The sequence below is a fragment of the Coenobita brevimanus genome, chromosome 26 (assembly GCF_032717465.1).
Source record: "Coenobita brevimanus isolate Jiangsu-jjx chromosome 26, ASM3271746v2, whole genome shotgun sequence".
Lineage (NCBI taxonomy): Eukaryota > Metazoa > Arthropoda > Malacostraca > Decapoda > Coenobitidae > Coenobita > Coenobita brevimanus.
This window is the reverse complement of record NC_136979.1, coordinates 3,760,001-3,784,236: the sequence shown is the minus strand read 5'-3', so window position 1 is coordinate 3,784,236 and position 24,236 is coordinate 3,760,001.

The window sequence follows — 24,236 nt, the reverse complement described above, 5'->3', positions numbered from 1 at the left end:
ACAAAAGACTCATTCGCCAAAGGCAAGAGTTTGGAGTGATAATGAGATGCGACTCCGCAATCGGTAAGTTATATTCCAATGTTGTCTGTCTCTGCAAATTGTTTTTTTCCTAAGAAGTTAAGCATCTCGTGAAAAGAACGTGGTATGATCTCTTTTACCTTACTGTGATTATTACTGTGAAGGGATCTTAAATTTGGGTCTTTTTTTTTTTTTTTTTGAGGGAACTATTTTGTGTTCTTCTGGCCTTTGGTTCCTTCTTCCTTGCATTTAAATAATATCACTGTTTCTTCTGCCCCTTGTGGGAGTAAATATGCAGTCTTAATCGTATCAGTGTGTTTTCTGTTAATTTCTTGCTCTCTCTCTCTCTCTCTCTCTCTCTCTCTCTCTCTCTCTCAAAAAGCGAGATGAGATCCAATTCTTTGCACCCAACCTCCCCGGATTAAAGACAATCTCTAAAACTGGACTCTCCCTTTCTCTCTCTCTTTAGATTTACTTGGGTTTTTACAATTCGTGGTATTTTTTGGCCTAGACTTGAGTTTGGTTTGGCTCAACAGGTTTTGGCTCTGAAATCAATTAGAGAGAGAGAGAGACAGAGAGACAGACAGACAGACAGACAGAGAATTATATTTGCCTCTCTTGTTCTTTACTTGATTGTTTACCAGTCCGTTTGTCTATCTTTTGTTCTGTCTGCTCGTCTGTCTGTCCGTCTGCCAACATTTTTGTCGAGAGAGAGAGAGAGAGAGAGAGAGAGAGAGAGAGAGAGGTTGGATCTTTTTTATTGCCTGTTAGCGCTTTCCACTGTGCTATCCTTTTCTTATGCCGATAAATTATTAGCATTAAAGTTGGATTAGCAGAAGTCATTGTGGTGTATGAACTCTCTCTCTCTCTCTCTCTCTCTTTCATTTCGCTTGGGTCGCTTTTGTGCTATCATCCCCCCTCTCTCTCTTTTTTTTTTTTTTCATGGATTTTAATTACATTGTTCTCTTATTAATTTTTCCCATGCAATTTTTTTTTTACCTTTATTCTGAGTACGCCACATATATTTCATTTGTTTTTTCGTTGCAATTTTTTTTTTTTTCAATTTTGGCCAGGATTTTCAAGCTGTAAATTTAGATACAGACTTCATTAATTCCCACAACACTAGCGATCTTACCTAAGCTTATTTTAATCTTGAGAAAACAGAAGAATATCTGAAAATATTGCATAGTCAGGTTGCACATTGACCCTTTCACTACGATGCCGTGTTATATGTTTTTGTTATCTGTTTGTGAATTAGGTTTCTTTTGGATTATTTTAATGGATGGTTAAAATTCGGCGTAAAAATTCAATATTAACTTGTTTACATTGATGAGGTATAATTTAGTTGGAATAAAATGGTTAGATGTCAGCCTGGGTAAAACGAAAATAATGTCTTTGATCTGAAATGGTTAGTCAAAATGAAAATACTCTTTCCTTAAATTAGTAGTAGAGATTTTTCCCGTGCTGAATAAAATCGTCTGGTAGCGCAAAGAAAATAAAAAAATGGTTTCCTTGGCCTGAAGTGGTTTAAAAGTCAGAAAGAAATTATCATCTCCATTGTTCTCTCTCTCTCTCGTTTCCACACCCTGTTTTTTCCCCTTCCGTTCCTCCATTGTCCTCCTCCTTTTATTATGCCCGGAGCAATTTTTAGTCGAGAATTTTTTATTATTATTTATTATTGACCTCGTTTCCTTGAGCTCAGTTCTTTTCCCCTCTTTCTTCATTTAACTTATGCATTTTTTTTTTTTTTTTTTTTTTGATGGACAGTCAAAAATATAATGAAAGGGAGGAAGTAGAACCCGAATCCCTGGGTTCTTTATGATCTGGAGTAGAGGAGAAGGAGTTTTGCTTCCGTCACCACTTCTACTCTGTCGTTGGTGTTACAAGGCTGTTTGCACTAGAAACAGTAGCGGTAGATTTGCCAGGATGAGATGGAAGGATGGAGTGGAGAGGTATATGAGAGAGGGGTGTGTGAGCTGGGAGCAGGGCAATGAAATGGCGGGGGACAGGGTGACATGGAGGCGATTTGTTTGTGGCCACCTCTTACGGGATTAAGGCGTCTGGCAATAGATAGATAGATAGATTTGCCATAGTGTTAAAGCACTGAGGAGAGGGACGCTTTTTTAAAAACTTTTTTGTAGTCATTTCCTTACGATTTTATTCAGCTTAAGATTAATTTCTCGAGCTGGAATTATTAGAGAATTAAATAACCTCTTCAGTACGATAATCCTTAATAAAGTTCAATAAAGTCATCTGGTAGCAATAAGAATAAACTTAAAGGAACGCCACTTGGACTGAAAGGGTTAAGTTAGGAGGAGAGTTGAGGGAGGAGAGAGGAGTTGAAGAACCAGCCTCTCTCTCTCTCTCTCACACACACACACACACACACACACACACACACACACACACACACACACACACACACACACACACATTTTACCCCCTTTTAGGTGTAGGGCCCCGTGGCTAGGCTTCCTTAGGCCAGTACTTTTAAGGGTAGATTTCCAGCCTTTTCCCCTTGACGGCATTATAGGATCGAAGCCCACTCCAGTCACCTATAAGGGATCGGAACTACGGTATCCAATGCTGTCTCTCCGACAGGGGCATTCTGACCATTAAACCACCAGTAGCTTGCGACACACGGGATATAGACGAGGATACACACACACACACACACACACACACACACACACACACACACACACACACACACACACACACAAAACAAACAAACAAGAAGTACTGTAGAAGATACGTGTTGACTGAAAGAGGATGAAGGGAGACACACACACACACACACAAAAGGTAGAGGATATGTGTTAACTGAAAGAGGATAAAGACACACACACACACACACACACACACACACACACACACACACACACACACACACACACACACACACACACACACACACACACACCTATTCACAGTCAAGCCTACAGGTATTTAATGAATATATAATTAGATAAATACCTTTCTGCCCACACCTTGATATATAACTCAAAATGTCTTCCAGCTTTGGCTCAGGTACTGTTGGATTTCCTTGTGTTTTCAAAGCTTACTCTCCCAGGCTCCTGTGTCTCCTTCTCAGCTGAATAAAATCGTCTGTAGTTAGTTGGAATAAATTACTAGAGTTGTCCCGATCATAAAAGGGGATAATTAACTCTCTTACTCACCTGGGCTTTATTCCAGGTTAATTAATTTACCTAAACATGGGTCATTTAATTCAACGATAATTTTTAGTTATATTTTTACAGGAAGAACTAAACAAGGGAGGATTATTTCACACCTTTCCCTGATTATCCTGCAGAAAATATTTATCTATCTATCTATAGCCCGACGCCCTAATCCCGCAAAGGGTGGCCGCAGACAAAACGCCTCCAAGTCGCTCTGTCACCCACCATTTGACTACCCTCCCCCCAACTCACTCCCCCTTCCATCATATACCTCTCAACTCCCTCCCTCCACCTCATCCTCGGTCTACCCCTCACTCTCCCTCCCTCCACCTCACCTACATACACCCTCTTAGTCAGTCTTTCATTCTCCTCCATTAATTTTCGTCTCGTAACTCAAGATTATTCATAAGGTTAGAACCGGAAAAGGGCAAGATTCTACAGCTGCTTTGTCCCTCCTAGGAATCAAAACCTTAGTTACGACAGGAATTTGATCATAAGTGCGTTTTGGTATCCCGACCCTGGTGTTTAATATGTGGGTATATGAGTAGATTAGTAACTACCTATCTACCCCTGCAGTCATTAACCGTACTACTTATTCACCGTGGCTTCAGGCTTGAGGTATTGTGAGATTTTGTGTGTGTGTGTGTGTGTGTGTGTGTGTTTCAAAGGTGGATGTAAATGTGACTGAGAATATTAGGAGAAAAACACTGAGGTTGTTCGAACATGTGGAGAGAATGGAGAATTACTGACTGACTAAGAGGGTGTCTGTAGGTGAAGTGGAGGGAGGGAGAGGGAGGGGGAGACCGAGGATGAGGTGGAGGGATGGAGTTGAGAGGTATATGAGGGAGGGGGGACTGAGTTGCGGGAGGGCAGTGAAATGGTAGGTGACAAAGCGACTTGGAGGCGTTTTGTCTGCGGCCACCCTTTGCGGGATTAGGGCGTCGGGCCATAGATAGGTAAATAGTTTCAAAGGTTAATTCACTTAGGCTCCTATGACTCGCTTTTGGGTGGATTAAATCGCCTTTTCTCGGTATAATAGCGTACTTGACTAATTCGAAAAATCTGTCTTCAGTTTGGCAATATCGTCTAGAAAAAAAAATATATATTACATCATTATATCGAAAGGGTTAATTTTCTTCCTTCATGCTTCAAAAATTATTCCATCTTTCTGTCTGACTGTTTTCCGTCTCTCTGTCTCCCTGTCTATCTTCTTATCTATCTAGAGCTAATCTGTCTATCCATCCATGTATATCTATCTGTCTGCATATTTTGTCTTATCTATCTGTCTACCTGTTTACCTGTCTCTTTATCCATCCATCCATCTATCAGTCTGTCTGTCTGTCTGTCTCTTTCTTTCTATCTATCTGTCTTCTTGTCTGCCTTTCTGTCTATCTACCTATCACCATACATCTTTATCCCAGAAAGAGTGGCCACGTAGCACTGTCTTCCACCATCAGACGGCCTCCTTTCCCACCAACCTCACTTCTTACTCATATCCCACTCCACTCCCTCCCTTCCACCTCGTTCACGCACGCTCTCCTAGCCAAGCCTTCACTTTCCAGCACCTCCACTCCTTCCACCTCATCCGCGGTTTCCATTCCCCTCTCTCTTCCACATCACTCACGCACACTCTCCTAGTCAATCCTTTACTTTCCATTGTCTCCAAGTGGCCACACCATATCAGAATCCTCCTCCTGACACTTTCCATCACGTCGACATCAAAACTAAAGCATTCCAAAATTTCCTCGTGAGTGTGTTTTATATTCTGATTTCTTTCCCTCTCACTCTGAATCCCCCCCCCCCCTCCTTACGACCCTAGTTTTTCCAAATTCCCCCCTCCCATGAGAATTTTCCCCTCATTTATTTATTCCCTCGCTTCATTATTTTCCCTCACTGTTTATAGATCATTCCCCCCCCTTTTTTTTTCTACAACCGCTTGTGTGAAAGGATATTAGACAAAACTGCTCGTGTCGTAACACAAGGAATCACAAGGGAAGGAAATGGGGTGATGGAACTCTCTCTCTCTCTCTCTCTCTCTCTCTCTCTCTCAGTACCTCTCCTGTACATCAACCATCCTCATGGATTCGTGTCTGGTAGGGTGATGATGATGATGATGATGATGATGATGATGACGAAAAGAATGCTGAAGATACGATTACTAAGTCGTGATGATGATGATGATGAAATTTACAAGCCTTTAATTTTTACTCCTTTATTTCTTCCTCAATCACCACATTATTATTTCCATCGCTGTTACTTGCCACTTTATTCCTTTTTAATATAATTTCTTTCCCATTTACACCAGATTTTTTCAACTCTCAAGATCTTGATTTTCTGTCCCTCCATTTTCTTTCATTTTCACCCCATACTCCTTCATTATTCCTCTTCATAATTAACACAGTCACTTTTTATTTATTTATTATATTTTGCAGTTTTTCAGTGTATCCTTCCTTCGTTAACTCCTGACACAAATAGAAAGGAAAAATGAGAGAGTGGAAGCTAAGGGGAAAGAGTGAGGAGAAGAGAAAGGGAGAGAAACTGAAAGGAACACACACACACACACACACACACACACACACACACACACACACACACACACACACACACACACACACACACACACACACACACACACGCTGTATAAAGACGAACACTGGGACTAGCAATATTTTAGCTGTTCGCTCAAGCCTTGTCATAAAACCAAGATCCCTCCCCCTGTCTCTCACTCACCTCTGATGAGAGAGAGAGAGAGAGAGAGAGAGAGAGAGATGAGGACAGGCAAAGGCGAGAAACAAAATGATTGTTAAGCATTAAGTTTATCAGGAGTGGAATTTTATTGTATGATGACATATTGCACATCTACCTATCGATATATTGTGTAGGTAAAAGATGGAAGACGACAGAAGAGGGAGGAAGGAATGGAGAGAAAAAAAAATGGAAAGGGAAAAGAAGAGGAAAGGAAGGAGGAGAGAGGAGAGAATGGAAAAATACGTGCTCACTTTCCAACCCCTACCGGGAAAGGGATGGGAAAAAATATGTGTAACTTTTCGGTCCAGAGGCATTGTAAGGAGAGCAACTGAAGCGTCAAGCCAATCATGGTGATGTAAGAGCCAAAAAAATAATAATCTCAACAAGAGGGCAGATTTCGGGAATATTCTGAGGGAGGAGTAGGCTATATCTGTCAGCAACTCTATGATTGTCTATTTCGAACTTGTAGGTATTTAAGATCATATATTAATTGGTTTTAGAAATAATTTTATAAAACGACATTGAAAGAAGAAAGAGGAGGAAGAAGAAGCAGAAGAAGAGGAGGAAAAGGAAGAAAATGAGGATGAGGATGAGGAGGAAAAAAAAAGATGAAGTCGAAGCAGTGAGAAGGATAAGATGATAATGATGTTAATGATGATGAAAATGACGAGGTGAAGGAGGTAAAAGAAAGGGGAAAGAAGATTGTGGGAAGGAAGCTGGAAGGGGGGAAGATGAAAGAGATGTGTAAATGGAAAAAAAGGGAGAGTGAAGAAGGAGAGAGTGAGAGGGGAGAAGGAAAAAAGAAAGATGAGAGATATATTTGGGGATTAAGGAAAGAAAAGGGAGAAATAGGGAGGAAATAGTGAAGAAGGAGGAAGTAAGAGAGAAGAAGGAAGGAAGAAAGATGAGAGGTAAATCAGAGGAGGAAAGAGAGAAGAGGAAGAAAATGGGAGGGGAGAAAGATGGGAAGGTGAAAGAGAAGGAGGAAAGGAAGAAAAATTAATGCAAAGGAGGCACGAGAGAGAGAGAGAGAGAGAGAGAGAGAGAGAGAGAGAGAGAGAGAAATGCCATCCAACATTGAAAGTTTTTTGGGGTAACAAACATTGACTTCCCGAGGCTCCTCATTAGACCACGAGGGGGTCGGTGGTGGTGGTGGTGGCGTTCGGTAATGGAGAGTTTTTTTTGTTTTCAATTTTGAACTTTACCGTGATGTAATGATGAAGAAAACAGTGAGAAAAAGATATTGGAAGAGTATATGGTAGTGGGTGTCTGCTTGTGTTTTGTTTTGTTTTCTTGAACCTGTTTCTTGTCTGCTTGTTTGTTTTGTTTTGTTTACTTGAACCTGTTTCTATATTTCATGAGGAAATATAGAGACTAAAAAGAATGAAAAACGAGTTGAAATGTGTGTGTGTGTGTGTGTGTGTGTGTGTTTCAGGCTTGAACTTTTTTCGATGTAATGATAAAGAAATAATGAAAATGATGGATTTTTTTTTTTTTCGGGGGTGGAAGACTCAAACTTTTCTGACTGTAACGATGAAGAAATATATAGGAAAAAATTTATATAAAATGGGTAATATGAAGAAAACGGCTGTAATGAAAATGAAATGAATAACTATATAACTGATATGATGATCTAGAAATACAGAAAAGAGAGTGAAATGAAAGATGGAAAGAAAAAAGTTCATAATATTCCCAGATGTATAGCGTCTTTTTCGCATTCATTTTTTGTGTGGTGTAATAAAAAAGAAACATTGAAAAAAAAAAATGTATGATAAAGATAGTAACCTCTCTCCAAAATTCGAGACCTCTGACGCTGTAATTGATAAAATGATGAAGAAAAATATATATCAGAAAGGAAAGGAGAGCTTGTGATAAGAAGAATATTCCATTATTTTCTACTGCTGGATAGCCTTTGGAGGGACCTTTAACTTAATGATAAAGAAAAATATATGCCAGAAAGAACGTGATGATGTATAATTTAAAGAAATGTATGTTTTTTTTTTTTTTAAATGCTTGGTAATTTTTTTCTGTAACCGTTTACCTCCAAAGAAGCTGGATGGTTATCTATTCACTCACATCTGTTTATCTGTTTATATATAAAATGTCTCAGTGGGTTGTTATCGGCTTTCAGTGAAATCAAATGGATAGGTGGGCAGTGGAGCAAGGAAGAGTTGATTAGATTTTGAGATGGATCCGGAGGCAGATGCAGGAATATTTCTTAAATTTTATTGGCATGGCGAAGGTATGCGGTCTCTGAGAATGTGTAACAGGACAGATTAAGACATTAAAATTAACTGGCCTGCTTAGAATATGGCCTTGTGAACACATACCAGCATGATAAGTTTTCTGCTGCTAGTTTGAAAACTATAACTGTGCATAATGGCTTTGATTACGAACCCCGGGGACCGTCTTCCGTCGGAGGAGTCCCACCGGGTCTCACCCTGTTTGAAACCTGGCCCGGTTGGAGGTATACTGTTGTGCAAAATTTCATATACCTAGATAAAAAAAAAAAAAAAAAGAGAAAGAAGCGATGGCTTACATGACAATGTTTACCCTGAACCCCGGGGATACCTCCCGATGGGAGCAGCCACTGGGGTTGCACCCTTTGTTAACCATGGCTGAGGAGGACGTCTGCCAGAATGCAAACTGCATTTTTCATAGGTTAGTAACTCTGACCAGGTATGGGGGGGCAACCATCGAAGGTACCACCATGCTCACGACCAGGCCAGGGTGAAGCTCTATCACTGTGCAAAAATCCTCGTTCGTATTATTAAGATACTACGGTCGTGCCGAACGGTTTTATATGGAACCCCCGGCCCCGCTCCCGTGGGGGATTCCCTCCAAGGTCCCACCTTGCCTGAAGCCTGTCTCGGGTGGTCTACCATTGAAAAAATTCGTTTCCCTAACTCCCCTTCCACAAGGTTTAGACTCCGTTCCTCACAAAAGTACAGTAACTCAGTGTGTGAGTAAATGAGTGAGTGAATGAGTGAGTGACACAGTTAGGGATACACACTGTGTTTGGCAGCCTATGTGGGTGCGGCAAAAAAGAACTATCTGAATACAAATAGAATATGGGAAAGCCAGATTCTTTTTCCTTTCATAACGAGAAACGAGGCAGACGCTGTAAAGGAATGGCGAAGAAGCGTATTCTTTCCACTCTCTCATTTCCTGGTAACTTTAATGACAAACGTTTTTCAGTATTCCACAGTATTTTTTCTTATTTCTCAAGCCAGCGTGGGCAGGAGTGGGATCGCTAGGTAGAGAGGGGAAAGAGAGTTGATGGGGAGGGAATCCACTCTCTCTCTCTCTCTCGTTTGATGGATTGGTGTTACATATGATACCCCAAATCATACCATGCTAAGTCCACCATACCAATCATGGATGAGACAGACATCCGGTATGAACGGTGGGTGTTAGCGCCGTAGAGGTGATATATGGGCGTCACGAAGAACTGACTGACTTCAAGGAACGAACCATCAACCCTATCCCCAGAGCTGAACACACAGACACACACACACACACACACACACACACACACACACACACACACACAGAGGGAGAGAGAGAGAGAGAGAGAGAGAGAGAGAGAGAGAGAGAGAGAGAGAGAGAGAGTTTAAAGCCTTCAAGTGCCAATAAATCTGCATCTTTTTTGACCTCCTCACACTGATATTGACAAGACCTCGATATTCAGACAAATAATGACAAACGAAAATAACCCTCAATCTCACAAACCTATCCTTTTATATGCAAGTCATATGGACCCGTATTCTAGTGAGGAAGCTCCCTAACACCTTTTCCTATGCGATTTGTTTATTACACTTTACTGTCCCCTGGTGTGTTATACAGTATAAAGCTTTCTAATATCGCCATACTCTGCACAGAAAACGTACAAAGAGATATTAACCAACCAAATCCAAAAATAAATCGCAAAGGATGAAGTGTTAGGGAGAATACGAGGCTAGGTGTCCTGCAATACCAAACCTCATAAAAGCCAATTGATCTGCTTCTGTTGACTTTTACTTGTTATTTGTGTGAATATTGAGACCACGAGAGCCAGAGAACTATAGCCAGATTAATTTCACCAGAGGGAACTGTATCATTTCCATTACTTAAACAATCATCCCTCAGTTTCCTGTGTGTGTTCCGAGAGGGGGATGTTGAACTGCGGAATATGGATAACTTTAGCATGCGGTCCACTGGGTTGACTTTGAAATGAGCTTAGGGTTGTAACTAATACTACAACAACTGCTTCTGCAACTACCACTACTGTTGTTGCTACTACTACTAATACTACTGCTACAACAACTACTACTACTGCTACTACTACTACTACTACTACTAATAATAATAATAATAATAGCGTGGGGAAAGTCAGTCTCACTAGTAAACCAACCCACAAGATCAGAAAAAACTTGTATATCCCATTATTATCCTGGCTAATTCACCCCACACTAATCTGATAAATAGCAAGATAAACTTCATGTTCAAGTATTTTCACCACTAACTTGTTTTTCATCAGCAGTTATTCTCTGATGCGTTGGATACTTCTCATAATAATAATAATAATAATAATAATAATAATAGATGTTAAGCCCCTCGCCTCAAGGACAAGCATGAGGAAAACAGGCCAAGGAATTTTTCATTATGAGATTAAACACTCGTGATGCGTGAAAAATCCCCCCAAATTAATTACCAGCAAGGGGCCTCGCTCTTGTGGTGATGCTGGACGGTGGATGAGGCAGGTGTGTGGATGAGAGAGATGAGTGGGTGAGGCAGGTGTGTGTGTGATGCAGGTGTGTGGGTGAGAGAGATGAGTGGGTAAGCAGGTGTGTGGGTGAAAGACATGAGTGGGTGAGGCAGGTATGTGAATGAGTCAGGTGTGTGGATGAGGCAGTTGTGTGGGTGAGAGGGATGGGTGGGTGAGGCAGGTGTGTGGGGGTGACGCAGGTGGATGGGTGAAAGACAGTGAGGTAGGCTAGTGTGTGGGTGAGAGACAGTGGGTGAGGTATGAAAGGTGAGGGACGGGTGAGGTGTACAAGAGAGGTACTGTATATGGGTGAGAAAGGTGTGTGAGTGAAGGAAGTGCATGAGTGTGGAAGGTTTGTGAGAGAAGTGGTAAGGGAGGTGTGTGAGCGACAGAGAAGATGCATAAGGGAGCTGTGTGGGTGTGGGAGGCGGTGGGTGAGGGAGGTGATGAGTGAGGGTGGTGTATGACGGAGATGGTGGATGTGAGAGAGAGGTGGTGAGTGGGGAAGATATGTCTGCGACTGAGTATATGAGAGGAACGGTGTAATAGATGTGTGTGTGTGGGGGGGGGGTGCAAGGAGGATGAAAACGGTTTTATGTGAGGCATGTTGAGAAGATTGTGTGAGAGGAAGACGATGTGGGTGGGTGGGTAGACAGTGTGCAAAGGGATGTGAAGATTTGCAAGTCCATCAGGGTAGCGTTTGACGGAGGGTGCCTGAGAGCATAAGAACAAGTGGGAGAATTGCGTACGTGCAAACAACAGCGCCTTACTCGTACAAGAGAACAAGTGGGAGAATTGCGTACATGCAAACAACAGCGCCTTACAAGAGGGAAGTGAGCATAGAATATTAATAGGAGAACGCAGAGAAGGGGTTTTTGCCGAGAACCTAAGACATCTGGTGGTCGATAAGGAAAGGATGAATTTTTGAGAAGTGGTGCTCAACAAAAAGGATGTTAGAAGAAAGGCCTCGAATATTGTGGAAGTTGATGAAAGGTGAGTCAGACAATCGCCCAAGACATCCCCAAAGGACGTCAGCGAGAAAAGGGCCATTCTGAGGATAAATGGGGTCTCCTTTTTAGAGAATTGCTTGGGAGTGATGGTCAGCTGCATGTAAAGCCACAGAAACAAGCATTTTCTCAGTTCTGTCTGAAGAAAATCTACAGCTGGCTAAATACAGTGAAAACCCGATTTCTACTGTGGGGGTGTTTCTGATGGTACAATTTTTCCTGTGTGTATTCGTCAAACTTTAGGAAGGTATTTGTTCCTCTGGCTGTACTGTCGCTCACGAAAGTTCATGGGGGTGTGGGTGAGTGTGGGTGCGTACAGTCAACACCCCTCTCAATACAGCGAGTCGGTATTGCTTTCTAACGACGCTCCCCCAGACACACGTGGTATGTGTGTGTGTGTGTGTGTGTGTGTGTGTGTGTGTGTGTGTGTGTGTGTCTCCGTCCCTAGTAGGAGACAGGTGTAAGTGCTGGCAAAAGTTTCCCTCTTGACACAGTGAACTCTGAACACATTTATTGGTTAAGAAAGTACAAGACGAAGACAGGATACTGTGGAAGAACGTGGGAAAGAATGTGACCTGAGAAGACACATATAAAAGAGAGAGAGAGAGAGAGAGAGAGAGAGATGTGACACATAGAGGGTGAGAGTGAACTGAGAAACATATGAATGGATAGGGTGAACTGGGGTGATCAAAGGCAGAGGGTGAAATGGGGTGATAGTGTGAGAATCGTGAGCAAACTGGGATGATACGTGCGACGGGAAAGAGTGATTTAGTGTGACCTGTTTATATGTGACACAGACGAGGGGAGGTGAACACGCATGCATTCTCTCTCTCTCTCTCTCTCTCTCCATTGTACCCTCCTCAGTTGGTACAATTGGGCGACAAGTGGAGTGACAGCAGTGGAGAGAGCGAACTGCCTCCTGTCTCTAGCGACGTCTCCCTACCGCCTCATCGATTTCCAGTTCAGTGAATGATGGGCTGATAGGATGGTGGGCTGGGGCTGCTTGGACATGGTTGGGTGCGCCTTCGACATGGTTGGGTGCGCCTTTGACATGGTTGGGTGCTTCTTTGACATGGTTGGGTGCTACTGCGACATGTTGGGTGCTACTTCGACATGGCTGGGAGCTGCTCTGATAGTGCTGGTTAATTTCGGATTGGAGATGGTTCGACATGGCTGGGTGCTGGTTCCAACATGCATAGCTGATTTTTCGACACTGCTGGGTACAGAGTGTCGACTACGGTGTTGCTGGGATAGGGTGGCTGGGTGCTGCATCGACGTGGCTGAGTGCTGAGTGTTTTATAAGGATGTTGTTGCTTCGATAAGACTGGTTGCTGCGTGGGCATGGCTAAGGGCAAAGATATTTATTATTTTTTTTCTGGACATATTGAATACTGTTTGGATATGGCTAAGGGAAAGACATCTTGTAATGAAATATAAGTTGGGTAAGAATGATATAGGTAGCCAGTTTGGTTTGCACACCTGAAGAATGGAATGAGGAGGTGTTTGGAGGGATGCAGACTCTCTCTCTCTGTCTCTCTCTCTCTCTCTCTCACACACACACACACACACACACACACACACACACACACACACACACACACACACACACACACACACACACACACACACACACACACACACACACACACACACACACACACACACACACACACACACACACACACACACACACACACACACACACACACACACACACACGTCTACCCGAGGAGTGCGGAGGGTTGGAAAAGGTATATGAAAGGTGAAGGTTGAAGTTTTGGGAGGGCTATGTGTGTGTGTGTCAGAGTTTTATAATGCTGTCGGTATGAGCCAACAGGGGGCGAACATATGGTGGGTCGGGAAAGAGGGTGCAAACATATGCTGGGGTGGATGTGGTTAGAAAAGTCGCCTCCTGTCTAAAAGGACCCCAGTTCAATTCCAGGCTGGGACAGAGAACAGTTTAATCATTAATATTTCGCTAAAGCCTTCCCTTGATGACGTCCCTTGAGTATCCCAGTTGATAAGTAGGGATATGCCAATTAGGTGCAGCCATACTAGTTAGTTCGCATGTAGGGATCAGACGAAAAGTGTTACCATGGCAGTAGGCGCATGAGCTGCCCCTACTGCTAATGAGGAGAGAACTGGACGAGAATAATATTGTACAAAAGTTGAATTTGCGCTTGACTCATGATATTAAATTTAATCAGTGTGAGTGGCTAATGGGGCGAGGTCACGCGGCGCCTGAGTACGTCACACCATCTGACAAATTATTTAAGCTTATTTCGTGATCAAGAAGTTGACTGGAACTTAAATTAATATGTGGCAGTGTTAATACCCTTTTTAATTCGGTGACATCTTTTTATAGTTCATTCATCCTATTCTCATATAATTTCACTCAAGACAACAGTGCCATCTGGTAGTGCAAGGGGTAAGGAAGGCTGTATCTGACTCCTCCATTTAAATATCTACTAAACTAAGTACAATAATCTAAAGGTTTTAAGAATAAGACAGTAAAACACGTAACTGGATTCATGGGTTTTAAAACAACATAAGGGATTGGATCTCATAATAATGGGTTAGATTATTGCCACCGCTGAGTTTCAAACCAATATTAATGCCAAACGCAGATCGGGTGGCGACTACGGCATCACTGAACCACCATGGGTCCAGTGAATTTGAGACATATATTAAATAAATACTTGCTTGCGTGTAATTTGTGAATAATGATCGGGTAATGAATTACTCGCAGTTTACGAGAAAAATCAGGAAATAAGGTATGTGCAGTTTGTGAAGAGTAAGCACAAAGTAAGATGAATTTGGAGACAAAATTTCGCCTACTATTCCACTCCGTCTGCTTCTCTCATAGGGCGTGTCAGTCTCTTTCGTCCCTTACGCACTATACTAAACAGAGCCATCAGTGGGCAGAGAAACATAGCAAGCCTGTCTCAGCTTAGGAATGTTAGCCAGCAGAGGGAAGAGAGAAGAAAAATTGTGGAATATCAGGCTAATTTAAATCCTCGTTCGTGCAGGTAATATGAAGTGTGTAGAAACTATGCATGTAGTTGGTAAGAAGTAAGTAGTGTGCAAGAGATACGTCATGTGTTGTAAATGCAGTTGGTAGGAGTATGCAGTGTGAGGAGAAGGCAATGTGTAGGAAATTTGCTGTGAAGTAAATAGTTTCGAAGAATGTAGAGTTTGGGGAGGAAAGCAGTGTGCCAGAAATATGATGTGTGTAGTAAATGCAATTTGGCGGATGTAAGCAGTGTGTAGGATGTAATGGAAATAGCGGTTGGAGGGAAGAAGCACTGTGTAGGAAGTGAGCTGTGTGTAGTAAATGCTGCTCGGCGGATAGAAGCAGTGTGTAGGAAATATGCCGTGCGCAGTAAAGGTGGTTGTGAAGAATGCGCAGTTTGTGGCGGGAAGATGGAGAGGGGAGCATCAGTCAGATAAACCCCGGAATCACCGTACGAGACGCAAAAGTTGGAAGGCACGGGGTTTATGGTAACATTAGGTAAAGGTTTGTTGTTACTCTTTCACGGGGGAGGATCATTACCTGGGGGTTTATGAGCGTGCCTGAGTGCCTGACCTACCTCATCACGGGGCAAGGGGCTGGAATTTGGATGCTGGTTAGGTACGAGGGCAGGTAAATTACAAGTAAATTAGAGGAGAATTATAATCTGACTTTGTAAATTAGAAACGCACGCAAATTACGGCGAAGTTAAATCTAGGCAAAGACTTGGTATGGGTTCAGGTTAATTATGATAAAGTGTACCTGGGTATACTAATAAAAAGGAGTGCAAAAATTCATGCTCATACTTAAAGATATAGAGCGTAGACTATGAAAACCTAGCTCAGATAGGATGAGTTTTATATGACTCTGGATGAAATTTTGTGATTACAGCAAAAAGTATACCTTACATATATATAATGTGGGTAAAGTAATATCACACATAGAGTTGAAATATAACGCATACACACAACTAAATTATAAAGGTGACGAAAAAAGTATATCAGTTTATCGCACATAGAGCAAAAATTTTAGGTAAGTAGAATGTTTTATAAAGTTAATACGCTCAAAAATATTGTAATGTAAACAAAAATTTGAACCATAGATAAAAAATAAATAAATTCAGCTAAAACATAACTCAAGAAAATACGAGAGAGAGAGAGGGAGAGAGAGAGAGAGAGAGGACACTTTTTGTGTTTACCATAATTCTCTTTATATTCAGACGATTTTATTCAGTTTAAGAGAGGCTACAAACAGGAGGGGTTCAGGTATAGCATTATTTAATCCCTCCTTTACTAGGGTGAAAAGTATCGCTAAATCAAATCGTCTGGTGATAGTGTGACTGAAAAATAAAGGAAATACCATTGTAATAAAGACACTATCATTAAGCTCAGTGGCTAGCAAGAAGAGAGAATGCTTGTAGACTCGCTGGTACGCCATCCAAAGGTAGCATTGACAGTAGGCCTAGTAGCAGTGAGAGTAGGCCTAGTAGCAGTGAAAGTAGCCTAGTAACAGTGAGAGTAGGCCTAGTATCAGTGAGAGTAGGCCTAGTATCAGTGAGAGTAGGCCTAGTATCAGTGAGAGTAGGCCTAGTATCAGTGAGAGTAGGCCTAGTAGCAGTGAGAGTAGGCCTAGTAGAAGTGAGAGTAGGCCTAGTTACAGGTTCAATTTAGATATGGATTCTTTTCTTGTATGGGAGGGGAGAATAGAGAGGAAATTAATACTGTGAGTAGGAGATTAAGACAAAAGATAACCACACAAAGGAGCGATGTGAGAGAGAGAGAGAGAGAGAGAGATGTTAGAGACTGTCACAAGAATAGCTTTTGTCCATTTCTTGAAACTGATGAAAATATCTCTTTGTTAATAAATAGTGAAATATGGATAGTACATATAGATTAGAGAGAGAGAGAGAGAGAGAGAGAGAGAGAGAGAAGAAAGGAGGGAGGAGGGGAAGAGGCCAAAGGGGGAGAGTGTTCCATAAAGCAAGTAAGATTAGTATTAAGATAAGGTTCACGAGGAGGATATACGGCAAAGGAAATAACAAAGCGGAAATTACCAACACCTTTTTATCCCTTTTTTTCCTTGGGTGGGTTGGCAGTCAGACGGTTTTTCTGTGTAGCCTATAACTACAACTTCCTTGGATAACTTTAATCTCTTATGGCTGGGGTAATACTACTACTACTACTACTACTACGATTACTACTACTACTACTACTACTCTGTTATTAGTAGCAGTAGTTGTAGTAGCAGTAGCAGTAGTAGTAGTATAGAATATAAATCATTACATAAATCAACATCTCTCAAAAGCCACTCGTTCAATAAAGACTGATGTTATTGGTAAACGCATTCTTAGACACGACTGAAAGCAATCTGAAGTGCCTGAAATCACTCGGGTGTACCTGAAGGGAGTCTGAAAAGAAAGATGTGGAGTAGCATTATCTTAAAATTTAATTCATTGATAGATCAGTCTGTTCGAATATGCCATTGATATTTTTTTTTCTTTTTTTTTTTTTTTTGACGATGAAGTAGTCGGAAGTGGTGCAAGTGAAGACAAAAGTATATACATTCTTTTAATAAAAATAATAACAATAACAATAATAATAATAATAATAATAATAATAACTAGAACTGGGGATCTGCATACTTGAATCGATTGCTACGTGTTTTATTCTAGTGGAAGATTGTGACTTAGAAATTGATTGTCTGGCTAAATAACCTTCCAAAGCGTTCTTCTTTCGTTCCGTCACACTTCTTTCCCATCTTATTTTTTTTTTTTTTACTTTATTTTAATATTTCTTTATTTACTCTGTCACATTTTATTTGCTCTCTCTCCCACCTTATTTTTTTCACTTTATTTAAAATGACACTTACTCTGACTTTATTATCTCTCTCTCTCTCTCTCTCTCTCTCTCTCTCTCTCTCTCTCTCTCTCTCTCTCACTTCATTTACTCTCACCTTAATTACTCTTTCACTCTTCTCTCCTACCCAGTCTCACATCATCACTCAACAAAGCCTCGCTCTTCACATCACGAGGTGCGCGTAAATGTGAGCTATCTTTCAAAGCCACATAAAAATGGGGTTCATCAAGCCTAACCAGCCCAAGAGTTTGATGCCTTTTTCATGAACTTCTTGCTATCTCGCGAGGATCATAGCCAGCTTAGGAGATACTTTTAAGCTGAGAGAGAGAGATACAAGCTTCATTAACTCGCTCACTAATGGGGTTCTTGTTTAAGCTGGGTAAACTCGTCTCCTAGTGGTTAGAATAATAGATGTGAATAAATCTGGCTTATATGATGGTATTGATTCTTTTCCTGAATTAAACGATGGATTTTTTTGGCTTGCTGTATCCTTTTTCTTAGCTCTTTTTTTGTTTTAGTGTTTATTATTTCTTAGTTATTTCACTGTTGTCTTTGAGATATCTTTATAGTGTCCATGATTTTGCTCAGCTGGGAGGGATACATGGGATTAGAGGCTTAACTCCTCACACACACACACACACACACACACACACACACACACACACACACACACACACACACACACACACACACACACACACACACACACCAAATTCTAAGCGATTTATTTTGGGATACATGCGATCAAAGGGTTAACTCCTCACACACACACACACACACACACACACACACACACACACACACACACACACACACACACGTCAGTCATCAGGAGCGCTCTAAAAAAAGATAATAATAATAAAGTGGACTGGGGGAGTTTCCTTGAATTTAGACCCGTAGCGGTATTCTCGTGTGGTTAGGAAAGTTACAAACACCTTTTCCTTACCGATTTATTTCTATTTCTGCTCCGCCGCTGCATTGTTTGCGTTATTCATGCAGTCTGTGTCGACATTATAAAAAGGAATATGAAGCAAAACTGAGGATGTTAATGGGTAGTTTGGAAAATAAATCGCTAAGGAAGAGGTGTTAGGGAGCCCTCTTACCTATCGTGTGGGTCGGGGTAGATGATGGAATAAGTTACACGCATTTCCTTTAGACCATATTCTTTGTGTGTGTGTGTGTGTGTGTGTGTGTGTGTGTGTGTGTGTGTGTCAGACAAAATGCAAGTAACAGTGAGACTCTTAATGCTCCCTAACATCTCTTCCTAAGCGATTTATTTTGCATAATATGCGTTACTTGAGAAATTTAATGCACCCTAACACCTCTTCCTAAGCGATTTATTTGGCTTATTATACGTTACTAGCCTCATCTGTGTTCCTTAAATAATTCTAAAACCGGAATATTCTGCATAAGTGAGGTACAAGATTAACGTTAATCACACGGATCGAAAAATAAATCGCTAAGGAAGAGGTGTTAGGGAGCTTCCTTAACCGACGATAAAGGTCAGGAAAGCTTAATATCGACGTAATTTGTTTCAGCAGCAAACGAAAGGATAAAAATATACAATAGGAAAAATAAATCGCTAGGGAAGAAGTGTTACGACATCTTCGAAGCTGCGTTTAAGGGTTATGGGTTTAAGGGTCTATATCCGTTTTCAGTCTCAGTACAAGTCCATATTCTCGTCCCTTAAGGAAGCTCCCTAACACCTTTTCCCAAGCGATTTATTTTACTTATTACACCTCACTGTCGTCTTCTGTGTTATATAAATCCTTCCAGTCTCGCCACGCTGCGTAAACGTACAAAGGGATGCTAACCGCCCATATCCAAAATTAAATCGCTAAGGAAGAGGTGTCAGGGAGAATGCGGATCGTAGTTTCCACGGTTTCCACACAAGACCAGCGACCTAAAGAAAATTATTACCAGGAGAAACCAGGCCTGAAGGGTGTGCAAGAAGCGGAAGTTCCATATCAGTTTCTTGGTCATTTTGAGACATTGTAAGGAATCATTTTAATCATATTGCATACTGACACGGGCTTGCGTGGTCTAGATGTTAAGATAGAAGTAAAGTTAAAGTAAAAGTAAAGTTATTATTATTCTAGTTTTGTTCTTAGCCATTTTGAGATATTTTAAGGAATCATTTTAATCATTTTGTATACTGACAGGCTTGCGTGGTGGAGATGTGTAGTAAAGTGAAGTAAGGTTTATTCTTATTCCAGTTTTGCTATCACCAACATACTTTATTATCCTTCCGCCCATCTATTGTGGAGGAGGCATTAAGTGATTGGTTTGTCCGTCCGTGCGTGCGTGGGTGCATGCGTGAGTGCAAGTGTCCATCCATAACATTTTTCTGGGCGTGGTATCTCCTGAACCCATTAACCTATTTCCACGAAGCTTTTTTCATTGATGCAGTATGAGGAGATGATGAACTGATCAGGTCAGCTAGGTCAAGGGGTCAAAGGTCAAGGTCATATAGGGTCGACTTAGTTTATCCTTGTGGGCGCCATAGCTCCCGAACACTTCGACGGATTTCCACCAACTTTTGTCAGTGATATTTTATGAAGGGACGATGAACTGTCTCGGTCAGCAAGGTCAAGGGGTCAAAGGCCTATATTATAGGGTCGACTTAGTTTATCTTCAGCTTCATTCCAATCCACAATGAATCCTGTCATGGAGGTTGTATGGAGAGTCTGTGTGCAAGACTTGGCAGAGGTACACCGAGAGACGAATTGCGTAGACGAGTTCTTGACGTTTCATTGAAGTTAGGACAAATCTCTAGCAGTGAAGGGGTTAATGAAGACTCTGTGTAAATCGTCTGGTGCAAAATGTCTATCCTGAGGTGAATTTAATCGTCTGGGGATAAGATTAAAATAGGTCATGGTACTGGAGGGGTTATAAAGGAAGGGGTGCACCTAACAAGCCACTGACTACCTCTGCTGCCGACCTAACGAGTCATTGAAGGGGGGGTATCCGGGCAACTAGGAAATCTTTTAAGGTGCGTACTTCTCTCTCTCTCTCTCTCTCTCTCTCTCTCTCTCTCTCTCTCACACACACACACACACACACACACACACACACACACACACACACACACACACACACACACACACACACACACACACACACACACACACACACACTACAGCGAACGTGGGCAGACAGTGAGAAAGGTCATATCCTGGAGCCAAGCTTTGAGTGTTTCCTACTGGCATTTATATCTGGTTCTTGTTTTACACCAATCCGCAATTTCCACACAATTTTTTTTTCGCCTTTGCATATTGTAAAAGTTGAATTTGGATTAATATTTCAATCTAGGATATAGACACACTCGTTTGTATATCCTGGAACTGTGGTGTATTTTTGTATTTTCATTTTTATAGTTCATGCACTCTTGATTTTTTTTATTTTGCACAGTTTTATGTCTGTGGATATTGAAAAAGTTAAAAGTTTGATTTCTATTTATAAATCAAGGTGGGATCCCACATTCCCGAATCATAGTGCGTTTTTTTTTAATCAGGTACATTCATTTCTTTCTTTCTGTTTTTCTGTCTGTCTGTGTTTGACTCTCTCTCTCTCTCTCTCTCTCTCTCTCTCTCTCTCTCTCTCTCTCTCTCAACACCCGTAACACCACCCACCAGAGGAACTCACACCCGCGTCCAAACTGCAAAAGGACTTCGTTAGCATTCTGAAGCGGTAAACATGTTATATATCTGGCTGGAGGGAGGGAAGGAGGGAGGTAGGGAGATAAGGAAGGAAGGAGGGAGGTAGGTAGGAAATGTAGGGAAATAGGGAGGGAGGTGGGGGAGGAGAGAGAGGGGGAGGGAGGGATGCTGGGAGAGAAGGAAGGCAAGAGGAAAGGAAGGAAGGAGGGATGTAGGGAGAGTAGGTTTGGAGGGAAGGAGAGAAGAGAGAAAGGAGGGATGGAAATATTAATGTAGGGAGAGAAGGAAGAAATGAAGAAGGAAGAGAGGGAGGGAGGGAAGGAAGGACGGAGGAAAAGAAAGAAGTGAGGGAAGAAGAATAGGACGTATGATTTAATGCCTAATATTTTTCTAAGGTATAATCTTCCCATAGAATACGTCACACAACAATCAAATTAATGTCCAGGTCCCCAAATGTGCTGCTAGGAGGGAGGAGAGACAATATGACAAGTTCCTTCTCTGCTTCCTCCTCATTATCATCTTCTTCTTCATCATTATCATCATTGTTGTTATTGTCATCATCATCATCATCATCATCATCATCATCATCATCATCATCATCATCATCGTCGTCGTCGTTGTTATCGTCATCCTCCTCCTCCTCGTCATCATCATCATCATCATCATCATAATCATCATCACAGTCACAGTCACCATCATCTTCATTATCGTCATCATCACCTTCCTTCTCCTCCTCCACATCTTCCTCCTCCTCCTCCTCATCAGCATCAGTATCACCTTCCTCCTCCTCCTTCTCCCCCTCCCTCTCCTCCTCCTCCTCCTTTTTTGCAACTCGTCAATGCCACCTGAACATCAAAGTCTTCGAGGAGGAAATTGAATTCTCATTCTCTTCTTTCATAAAAATCGCAGCCATCAGACCTCTCTCTCTCTCAGACCCTAAAAAAAAGACAACGAAGACCGTATACCTTAACTCCTTTACCTTGGCGACTTATTCTTTATTTATTTATTTATTTATTTATTTTACCCAGCTTTGCCCTACCAGATGTAAATAAGTATATCAGTTATAATTCTATATTGTTCAGCTTAATTCATTCTGCGGTGGTTTTTCTTAGAGAGAGAGAGAGAGAGAGAGAGAGAGAAAAGGATGCTGCCGATGTGCTTATGAGAGAGAGAAAGAGTGGAAGGGGGGGAAGAATATGAGGCAAAAAAATGAGAGAAATGTGAGTGAAAATAGAGTTAAAGGAAGGACGCAAAAAGAGAGAGAGAGAGAGAGAGAGAGAGAGAGAGAGAAGTTAAGTGAGAAAGGAAAAGTTAATATAAATGAGTGACAAAAAAGTAAGATAGGGAAGAATGTAGATAAGGTTAAGGAATTTTGAAAATGGTGTGAGAGAGAGAGAGAGAGAGAGAGAGAGAGAGAGAGAGAGAGAGAGAGAGAGTGAAGGGGGGGAAGACAGAAAAATAAAGCAAAAACTGATTGAGAAAAGAAAAAGGACAGTAAATGCTAAGGAAAGTAATTAAAGAAAGAGAAGAAACTCTTAAAAAATTAAAGAGACGATAAATTGGGTGTGAGTGAGAAAAGTGAGCGGGTGAGCCAAGAGACTGAGCCGAGGAGAACACAGGAAGCGGGAAAGAGTGAGTGAGAAAAGTAAGATCAAGGAAATACTTAAGAATGAAAGAAAAAAAAGGAGACTGAGCCAAGTGAATGAGCTCAGTTGATTAGTAAAAAAAAAAAATACGAAAAAATATAAAAGAAGAAAAATGAATGAAGAAAATCCTACGAAAATGAGAAAGAGAAAAGAGAAAGAAGAGACGAGAATAAGATTTTTAAAAGTTACGAAAAGAGAGTGAGTGAGTGGGTACGAAAGTGAACGAGTAAGAAAAACTGTGAGATTAAAGGTGCGTAAAAGTGAGAGAGTGAAAAAAGTGAGCGAGTGTGAAAAAGTAAGATAAGAAATGGTGCGTTAAAGTGAGTGAGAAAAGTGAGCCAAATGAGCCAAGCGAGTGAGCCGAGGTGATTAGGAGAGACGAGGGGTGATCAGGGCGGGTCATTACAAGGAAATAAACAACTGCTAACACCCACCTCCTCACATTTTTACCAGTCCCCCCCTCCCCCCACCCCTATTTCCCCCTCCCCCCCACCCCCAGTCCCTCCTCCCTCTACTCCATCTTCCTAAATCCCTCTCTGCTCCTCTCCTCTCCCCCTCCCTTCCCCCTCCCTCCATTCCTCCTTCCTCTCCCCCCACCCCTGTTAATCCTCTTCCTCAGGCTCCTTCCCCCCCACCTCTCTCTCTCTCTCTCTCTCTCTCTCTCTCTCTCTCTCTCTCTCTCTCTCATGTCTTGTAGATACTTTTTTCCTCACATATTTCTTTTTTTTTTTTTCTTATCTCTCCCCATCCTCCCTCCTCCAATTCTCTCCCTTCTTCATCTTTCTCTCCTTTCCTCCTTCCCATCTCCTCTGCTATTTTCTCTCGTCTGTCTCACTTTTTTTTTTTCTCTCTCTCTCATTTCATCCTTCATTCTCCATATCACTTGTCCTAATTCTCTCTCTCTCTCTCTCTCTCTCACACACACACACACACACACACACACACACACACACACACACACACACACACACACACACACACACACACACACACACACACACACACACACACACACACACACACACACACACACACACACACACACACACACACACATTTTTCCTCTAGCCTTCTCTACCCTCCAATTTCCTCACTTCCTCTTCTTGATTTTTTTCCCTCTCCAGGCTTCCTTCTCCATCACACTTCTTTCCTTTTCCATTCCTTCACCTCCTTCTCTGCCTTTAGATGTCTTGGGAGAAATCGTAAGACCTTTCTCAGAGATATAATTTACTTTTTGCATCTTAATATTCCCTTCTGTGTCACTGATACAAACAATATTAATGTTAAAAGTATATAAATAGGATACGAAAGAATACTGAGATGAAGGCTGAATAAATCGCCAAGAAAAAGGTGTTACGAACTTCCTG